The 10,370-nt window shown below is 32.8% G+C and overlaps 1 protein-coding gene across 1 annotated transcript in view; it reads left to right on the top strand.

Annotated features, from left to right (window-relative positions):
* Nucleotides 1-10,370, top strand: part of MGAT4C (MGAT4 family member C) — a 344,696-nt gene that overhangs the window by 160,292 nt on the left and 174,034 nt on the right. The gene's annotated exons all lie outside the window — the stretch shown is intronic.

Here is a 10,370-nt window from a genome sequence, read left to right as displayed (position 1 = left end):
AAGGCTGGAAGAACAGGGGCTGTTTAGCCTACAGAAAAGAAGGCTCAGGGAGGTTGTTATCAGTGTTTATAGGTAGCCAAAAGGAAGTTGTAAAGAGGATGGAGCCAGCCTCTTTTCAGTGGTGTCCAGTAAAAAAGACCAGAGGTGATGGGCACAGACTGAATTTTCTGTGTGCTCATGAAATAGCTTTTCTTTTTTTAATGTCCAACACACTTATTTAACTTTACTCATATTTATATTAATCATAATAACATTTTTTCCACATAAGTACTCTTTATTCTCAACTACATATAGTTACATATACTGTTAATCCATTGACTTCCTTTCTCAGAAGAAAAAAATAAACACAGCAGGGCATTTTATGCTTAGCACATTTAATCATAGGGTTTTCTTTGTATGTGTGTGATACGCCTCCCAACTGCAATAACTGGCAATGAATATTCACTTCCATTTCTTTTCTCATTGAGTATCCTCCATTTTTTCCAATGCCTGTATTATCCCTTTTTTTCACTAGAATACCTCATGATTCTTTGCATGACCCTAAAAATTGCATATATATATATACATATATATTTGGCCTTCTAGTAACCCAAGATAAACAGCTAGTTCAGAGTAAGAAAAAGTGCATGCTGATTTTGTGGCTAGCAACTAATGCATAGAAATGAGTAACTGCTTAGTTATTGCTACCTTTTCCACGTGGAGAAAATTAAAAGATGCCCTTCCTTGTCTTTCTCAAGTAGGAAATTTTATTAAATGTGTAGACAGTATTGTTTTTGAAAAGTCTCAACAATAGATGAAGCTAAGAATACGTTTAAGTACTTTTTCCTTTCTTTTTCTAAACTGCCCTCCCTACTTCCCTAAAAACATTCCATAACTTTTCTTTCCTTTTTTTCTTTATTAGTATTCCTATGAAAGATCTGTTCACTGAACATACCACTGCTGTTTTACCTTATAAAAGCACCACGACTGTCATTCTCTTACGTGGGGCTGGAGGAAATACTGGTTTATTGATTTGTCCCTCCTAGATTGGGTCTTTGGGAATCAGGGACTTATATTATTCTATAATGAAAGATTTATTTCTATCTAATTCTTTCTTGAGTTGTTCATAGGAAAAGGGACCCCCACAAAATGGGCTTCATTATGTATGAAACCTACTTTCTCTTGGCAGATCAGCAGATGACAAAGAGCGAGGTACAATAGGCTAGAACCAGTTAGTGTTCTTCAGTCTACGGAAGATACATCAATAAGTTTTTCATATATAAATATAGTAACACAAGCAGTATTTTTTGTTTCTCTAAGGCTTCTAAAAAAAAAAAAAAAGAATATATACTATTGTCATGAAGGTTTCTCTGTACATCTTCAACCAGACTGAATAACAATAAGATAAATACTATGTGACCTTACCATAAAAATGAGTTTTCAGACTCCCTTACGTACAAGGAGTGTAAAGAAAGGTAACACATTAAAACTCACCCTAAAACAGTAATAGTTCAGAAGTATGTAAAGACATACTATCAAGGATTCTGCTGAAATTTTTTATGTTTTAAAATATAGTAAAACTGGCATTTTAATTTATTTTTTAAAATAGCTGTTGCTATTTTTTCCTCTAGAACAGCAATTTGTATGGTCTTAATGAACAGTCAAGGAGATTTCCAGGAAAAATGTGATAGAAATCAAGAAAATAGTACCATAAACTAGAGTAAAGTTTTTAAGATATATTCATTTTAACTATAGAATAGGATTCCCCTTATTTCTTTGTCTTTTAAAGCAGACTAGTCCAATGCCAGAAATACACAACAGGGAACAGTTCTGCACTGATGGAATAAATGCCATAGCAATGCTTTAGGTCTTTTACTTCTCTCTTTCCTTACAGAACAAGAGTCAATACTAGTTTATCTTTCTCACTTACACAGGCAAAGATGTTTCAAGCATGCAGTAATACTTTGAATGGAATCACAGGAAACTCTGAAAAGTTTGTCACTTTTCTGCAAGTTTTAGGGAGGAAAAAAAATCTACCACTTCTACAAACACAAAATCTCCTAGCTCATGTGTTCAGCTCTGTGATGATCTTAAAATGTAAACCAGAATACAGTATTTACCATGGCAACATATACATCTTTTTAAATGGCATATATTAAGAAAACCAAGTTTTTACACTCAGATTGTACTTTTATGTCAAAGGGAGAGATTTTGCTAATCATTTATGCGGACCTTGCCTTTCACTGTCAGCTCTATTTATCACTCTCTACAACACTGTGACTATTTAGGATTGTCATCCAATTAACAATATCTAAATCACGATACAAGTCTTTCACACATGCCTCAGATAGAGCTATCCAAATTTCATGGTTTTCAGTTCATTAATTTTATTCATGCACAGGCCCATATTAAAAATGCAGCAATCAAATGCTTAATTTCAAGAAAGGCTCAGACTGAAATCATCATAAAAGCAATGATAATGGGCAAGATAAAAGACTTCTAGTCTTAACATCTTGTGTTAGACAGTGGTCAATTGTGGGTGCAAGTATAAATTACTACTTCACTCAGTTTAACCTCACAGCTTCTGACATCCTGTGCTTAGTACCTTCTGAACTGAAATTTGTTTCTGCATCCTCATGTTTGATATCACTTAATAAGTGCAAAAGCAGTTATATTGGCACAGCATGTTGCCAATAAGTTTCACAACTCATTTACGCATTGAGTGAAAAAAACCCAACTTTCAGTTCAGTTCAAGATTTTTTTTTCAAATATTTCTTTTGATTTTATTGGGGTTTTGTATTGTGGGAAATAGTAAATAACACTTCTCTCTCTCTCTTTTGCAATCATATATTTCCTCCAATCATTTATTTTTCCAGGTAAATGATCCCAGTTGATTTAATCTCTCTTCATATAAAAGTCTTTTTATACTTCATTTTTACTTGCACTTTTTTCTTTTAGTTTACAAAACCTGAAAGATCTTCAGCGTTCAAGATACATATGAATTATTCAATTATGAAACATTGCAGTAATGCTTTATGATTTTCTTTTATAGTTTCTCCTGTTTTCCAATACCTCACAACTTCAACTGCTGCTAAGAACAGCTGTTTTCATAAAATTAACTACAATGATCCCAATACTTTTTTTAAAATGTTAGTTTAGAACCCATTGTTATCTATAGATACATATATATACAAATATGAACTTTTTTTCCATAATTTTTGCTTTACACTGATAATATTAGATTTCTTCTGTCATTTTATGGTCCAGTCACTTAATAATATAAAACACTTCTGCAACTCTTTGCTGTCAACTTTTAACTATTCTGAATAACTTTGGCGTCATCATATGTTTGTTTATTGTTTAACACCTTTTCCAGATCATACATCTAGGAATATACTAAAAAGCACAGGTTCCCTAACAGGTCCCCAAAGCACTTCTCGGTTAACCTTCCATTGTTAAAACAATCATCTATTCCTGTTCTTGTTTTGTTGTTCTTTATTCAGGTGCTAACTGTGGAGGGTGGCAGCATATAGTTATTGTCTGATTTAGAAAATCTCTATCGCAAATAAGCGAGTGTACAACTTATTAGAAGAACACCTCATAAATTGGATCAGAATGTACTTCCAAAAATAGATCTTTAACTTACAGAGATATTTATCACCTTTACTTATCAAAAAACATAAATACATCATTATATATATATATATTTGAATAATTTTTTGAAACTTATTATGAGATGAATTTTATCTGTCTTGGATGGCAAAAGAGTAAGCTAATGAATATGCTGTTGCCTTCAAATTTCAGTGCCATTCAAAATGGGCTTTTTGTAAGGATTAATATGTCCTGAAATGTACTGGTTGTTAAAGTACTCTAATCCCAAAATATATTTTAAGAGTTAAAGTTTCAAAGTGACTAGAAATCAATTTCAAATAGAAATTAATCAGTTTCTTGTAGTTACTTTTTAAGTTATCAAAACAAAGGATTTTGCTTTCCACATATCTGATAAAAGAAATTTACAGTCAATAAACACATTCTCATAGGAAACTAATAATTATAGATTCAACCTAGCAGGTTTTTTCGATTCTTTAGATTGCAAAACTTTTTATTGAACGTTGGGGGGCAGGGGGAGATTGTGAGTATTTTTTTCATAATTAATTAAAATTAAAAAAACCTGTATATCAGTTTTTTACATGGAGATATCATGTTTATGCATTGAAATAGTGACTCATACTTACAGGTCACTAATATAAGTTGCATATATATATATATGTATGTATATATATGTACAGTTCATAGAGGTGATGGAAAATATGATATATGAAAAAGTTCATATAATGCTGTTGAAGCCCTAGAAGAAGACTTGTTAAAAAAAAATCAAACCCATATATTATTTTGATAACACAAACTCTGCATGAAAGCTAAGAACGTATTGAAAATCATTGAGAAGCAAATTCTGTACTATGCTTATTGCCAAACCGGTGGCAATAAACACTTTCTCCAGAGAGTCATTTTCAGTACAGGCACTGCAGATATCTGTGTAGAATAGTAAAAGTAGCAACAGTGTTTCTGGCATGGAACAAACTGCTTGACAATGCAAGATGCCACAAGGAATAATCCAAACAATACAGGCAGGAATTACATTAATGCATGGATGATGTGAACCACAAATACATTTTAATGTGTATATTAATTACTTATGATGAACTTACTTACTTGTGATGAACATTTTTTATAACATGCTAAAAGAAACATTCTACATTGTTTTGCCATTTCATCCAGTATGACAATTGCCTGTTGATATGGGTTAATAGCCAAATATCCTGAAGAGAGGAATTTCACTTCTAGTGATTTGGATGGCACTTAGTACAGTTCTGTGTTATTCTACTACACAGAATAACTGATCTGATCTGACTATATATCTGGTCAGTAAAATCAGTAATCCATTGTCCTGTGTTTATGGATAATCACATCAGATGGACTTCTGTGCATCTTTGTCCCCAGCTGCTGCAAGTCTTGTCTAAAAGCAACTGTGTTTGGCTACTACGTGTCAGCAAAGCAGTTAAACTTCAGCATTGAGCCCAATGTGCCTGAAGTCTCACTGCCTATAGACTGAGCGATTAAACAAACATTGTAACTGGAAACATGCAAGTGTGCTGTGATTATTTTGATTTTGTGTCAAAGCCCTTCTTATCTAATAAGCACCTTCACTAGGTAGTTGTTCCTTCCTACTTATCGTCTATTGTTAGTTCCGAATTCTCACTACTAATGCCAATCAAATTTCTCCTCCATCTCTAAATTGTTATAATATTAATATGCCTCTAACACTCGGTACTACTGACTATAGGATGTATCAGTTGTTGGCTTGGGACTTACCTTAACAAATTTGTGCACCGGTGAAAGACTCTAAAAAGTTTGGAGACTGTTGTGCAGTTTGGACAAAATCAAAAAGGTAGTTCCACTAGGCAATTTGGTTCTCCTTTTGCCTGTTTCTGCTACATGGGGAAATTTGAAAAACAATCTGATACAATGAAAAAATATTGGGGTATTTTTGTTTAGGTTTTTTTATGCTTTTTAAATCAATAATATGACCTATTTATTTTAAAAACCTCTATGTAGTAGGATTAATTTCCTGATAGTTTAAGATACAATCGTACTTAAAAGTTTTTTTTTGATATTTTGTTAATCCAAGATCTCATTCAAAACCATTTTGTGTTATTGAATACAGAACAGTGAGCTCAATTTCACCACCACCAACATTCTCTTTAACACCAGGTTTTAGGTGTCAGCCATTACTGATACTGGATATGTCTAATTACATGACAATGAGTCCATTATAATTATTAGTTGCATAAATAAAAATGTATTAATAATGTATATAATTTTATTTTAAATTGATCCTTTGGTTTTTTTTGAAATAATTCTTTAAATTAGTGCTTTCTGGGAAATTTGCTCCAAGAGGTTGACTTCTTACTGTAAAATAAATTACAGTAATGCTGGTAAGACTTTAGGAAGTCTAGATTGTTATAAAAATGTGTGATTCTTCTCCCTGAAACAATTCACAAAAGTACTCATTAAGCATTGATCTCATATTAAGAATTTATTCCTTTTTAAAATGAATGAATAGACGACATAACAATTTTTGTGTTTCTTGCCTGCATCCATCTAAGTTACATGGCAGATTGTTAAAGAATTTAGAAAAAATAAATGTTGTTATGTGATTAAGGTCAATTCCAAAAATGTATTTTCTGGGTCTTTTGCCTAGCATGAGGCTTTCAAAAATTTTACAAAACTAAAATAATGAAAAGGGGGCATTTGGTGCTAAAGCTACTAAGAGTAATGGATATGTAAGTGGGTATAAGTAAATAACAAAGAAATAACTTTCAATCCCTGTCTATCCATTGAAAGGTTTCAATCATTGTACTTGTATTACAATTCTCCTTTCTACTTATAGCTCTAGAAACCATTGTCCTCAATCAAACACTCACTCAGCAATGCACCCATAAAACAAGACATCTTAGTCTAAAAGATGTCAAAACTCAGCCTCGTTCACATCTTTGCTGATGCTACCATCCGCTTATTCTTTCTCTCTCCTTCCTGGCTGCACATCATACATACTGAAGAACATGTCAAAGGAGAAGCACAGACCAGAATTCTCTGTGTGCAGATGAGCAATTGCCTAAATTCACACCCTGTAACCTGTTGGAAGGGGGAAAATTTAAGCCATGCATTTCTACCCAACTCATAGACGGTTTAGAAAGAAAGAGACCTAAAGTAATATAGATGTCTCTGTCTATGTAGTTCTACCATCAGGGTTATTACATTTCCATATTTTGGCTGGTCATCAGCTGAAAGGGATTAAAAAAAAATCTTTAAACTTTTTAATATTCCCACCAGTCACTTTAAAGTTTTTATCTTTAGACAATAAAAACTGGTAAGACAAGCAATGGTAGGATTTTGAAGAAAGTCCTAATTGCTATTTGCTTGAGAGGAACTGTACTTTACTAGAGTGCAGTACCTTTCAGTACTGAGCTGCATATGCTATATTTTAATGACTCTTGATGGATTTTGGTTCAACTCAGAGATCACAGCTGAAATTCACTGAGTGGAAGACAAGATGATGTTGTATTTGTATCGTCTTTCTTAACAATATCCACTTAAATCATCTGATACTACATTTAGCATATCTAAAAATTTCTTCATTATTATTTCAGATACCTGTTTGGAAAAAGGTGAATAGAAATAGTATGACAGAAAGTTGTATTATCACAAAGATTTTGAACAAATAATACCCAGTTCTGTAAAATGCTTTTGCTCCTGAAGTACTGTTGTCTACAAGACAATCGTAAGCACTAGAAGACCCAGCGTCTAATTTACAAATGAGAAAGTAAACTTCTCTCTTTGTTTACTGTGAATCTCTTGCATTGTAACTTACAGTGTCCATGTAACTTACAGCTGGCAGTACTGCATAGTGAAGCTGATCAGCGCTATTAAATTTGACAATAATTTTCATTCATGATGATGTTTATACTTTTATATTTTTGCTTTTATGTCTGCACATAGCTCAATAGGAAGTTGCATTCTTACTTCCCCTATGGGTTTGTAAAGTTCCTGTACACATGTTGTCCAATGGAGGGAAAGGAAATTATCTGTATGTTGTCATAGAATCATAGAATCAACCAGGTTGGAAAAGACCTCCAAGATCATCAAGTCCAACCCTTGATCTAACACCACCATGGTTACTAGACCATGACACTAAGTGCCACATCCAATCTCATCTTAAAAACCTCCAGGGATGATGAATCCATCACCTCCCTGGGCAGCCCATTCCAATGTCTGATTATTCTCTCTGTAAAAAATTTCTTCCTAATATCCAACCTAAACCTGCCCTGGCAGAGCTTAAGATCGTATGGTTACATAATATGTGGCAAATGTGACATGGTTGGAAGGAACATGAATTAAAATGGGTGTGTACATGTGTGTCTTTGATTTTGCTTCAGCCTCTTTTGCATTAATTCTTATTATTCTACAACTGTGGAATAATAAATAAATAATAAATGGGATTCTATGTGCAACTACAACTCATTGTTGAGAGGTGTTCATGCCTGAAGTTACATTTGGCAATATTATTTGTGTCACTCCTCTTAGTATTTACTTTCTCATGACACATGACTTTTTTTCAACCAGTGGTAATTCTAACCTTATTTAGGTCCATAGTGTTTTAGTTTGGTATAAAAGGGTATTTTTGTAGTTTATTAAATATGATCATGTCTCTGTCTAATTATTAAAAGTAGCCTTCATCTCCTATTTTTTTTTACAAAAACGTAAAGAGTGAAGAAATATTTTCTTGTGAGGTATTAGGAAATACAAATAAAAATGGAGTGCTAAATATTAAAACTTCTCTCTCAACCGATCATGAAATTTAACTGTAACAAAAATTCAGGGCATATCAACCTTAATTTCATGAAAGAAAACTCTGTCACAATAAACAAATCCTCAGAGGGGAACAGCTACTAGACCTGACTTTTATGATAATTTCTCAGAGGAACAGCTACTAGACCTGACTTTTATGATAATTTCTCAGTTCATTCTTGGGTCTCCCAAATACTTTCTGTACACATGTAAACATATACATGTCTATTCAGTTCATGATTAAGAACTATGACTATGATTACCTATACCTTTATGTAAAACATCGTTTCCCTCAGTCACACCCTCTCACATAAATCTTTTTTTAACCATGTTATAATTGTAAAATCTGAGAGAGTAAGGCTTATCTTTTTCTCTCAGGTTAAGTTCCTTGGCAGGAAAGAAGATGCTGAGGAGACAGAGTTTATCTCCATTAGTTAAAACAAGGATATCGATCATGACCTGAACATAAATCTCTTAACTTTTCCCTGGTGATAACTTCCAAGTAGGATTAATGTTCTTTGGACCTAGCTCACAAGAGATTAATAACTTTTCTTTTTGGCAACTCTACCTTTTAAGTGAGTTGTTAGATATAATCCATGGATACAATGCAGAAAGGCAGTACTTACCAACGTGGCTTAATAGAATAGAATAGTCTTTGTTGCAGCTTCACTTTATCAAAATAATATACTCCAATTCTATGGCTATGCAGTACATAATATATTTTCAAATATGAAATTAATATTTCACAAAGTATTATTGAGTAATCCAAGAGGGTTATAATTTAATCTTAAATTTTGCTTTTCTTTTAGTGTGCTTGAAAAATTGTCTCACTATCAGTGCCTGTGCCTGACCTTCATGACATAACCACCTGAGTAAATTATACTGTGCCAGATAATCCTTATGTTCATTTAGATGACTCATTCCTTTTCAACCTAGTAAGTAGTCCTGGACATTCAGTTTGGCATTCTGATATTACATTGTCAAAAGACATTCACCAGTTCCTTACAGATATGACTGAAAGGCTAATTTTCTGTGACATTTCAGCCCTATTATCAACTCTCCCAGTGATGCTATTGCCTCAGTTTTGGAAGAAGAAATTGAAATTCTTCATCAGAAACCTTAACCTCAAAAATTCTTTTTTCACGCTCACAATGATTCTTATTCTACAAGATCCTTCTACTTCACATATTTCAAGTTAAATGACTTATCATCCGTAAGAAAAACTGGTCTTTTTTTTCTTTTTTTTTTTAGCTGTATCTTGTCATGATTTTGTCTTGCTATTTTGTATATACAGAATCAAAATGATCAATTGTTTAATCTTCTTTTATCTCCCTAAATTCTCAAACTCTATTCACAATAAACTCTCCATATTCAAGATACCAGATCCTGTTCTCCAAATTCTTTTACATGTTATCAATATACAAGTTCTTAATAGTTCTGAATTAAAAATATGAATAATCATATGCTTTTACAGTGTTGGTATTTTTAACTCAGTTGATACTTACTATAGTAAGCTATTGGATTAGATGACTGTTCAAAGGCTTCTCCATGCATTTTTTCTATGTATTCTCTGTAACCTTGAAACAATCAGCAGTTTTTCTATGTAATGTTTGATAAATGTAGTGTTTGATAAATGACTGAGTGTGGCAGATATGACAATCTTTGCTCAATCAATAACTGCAGGTGCTAAAAGTGTCTTATTTTCAGTAGTAGATCCAACCCTGAAGCAAGCATTCCTCTTTTTCAAAATTACATTAAAACACTTTAAAACTTCTAGTCTTCACATTAGTTACCCCTTTATTAAATAACATATCATGGCACTATTGACCTGACCTTAATCCAAAATCAAGCAGGTTTCAAATGGCCCATAACTTTTGCTGAGGTTCCCATAGTCAAATCTATCTACCCATAACAAAATCTAAATTCTGATTATGTCAGAATATCAATCCCGACCAATTTCAATTTATAACATGTTTACTTAT

Source organism: Lepidothrix coronata, unplaced genomic scaffold (genome assembly GCF_001604755.1).
Source record: "Lepidothrix coronata isolate B3197 unplaced genomic scaffold, Lepidothrix_coronata-1.0 Scaffold9, whole genome shotgun sequence".
NCBI lineage: Eukaryota > Metazoa > Chordata > Aves > Passeriformes > Pipridae > Lepidothrix > Lepidothrix coronata.
The sequence above is the reverse complement of the archived record's forward strand: the minus strand, read 5'-3'. Positions and strand labels throughout refer to the sequence as shown.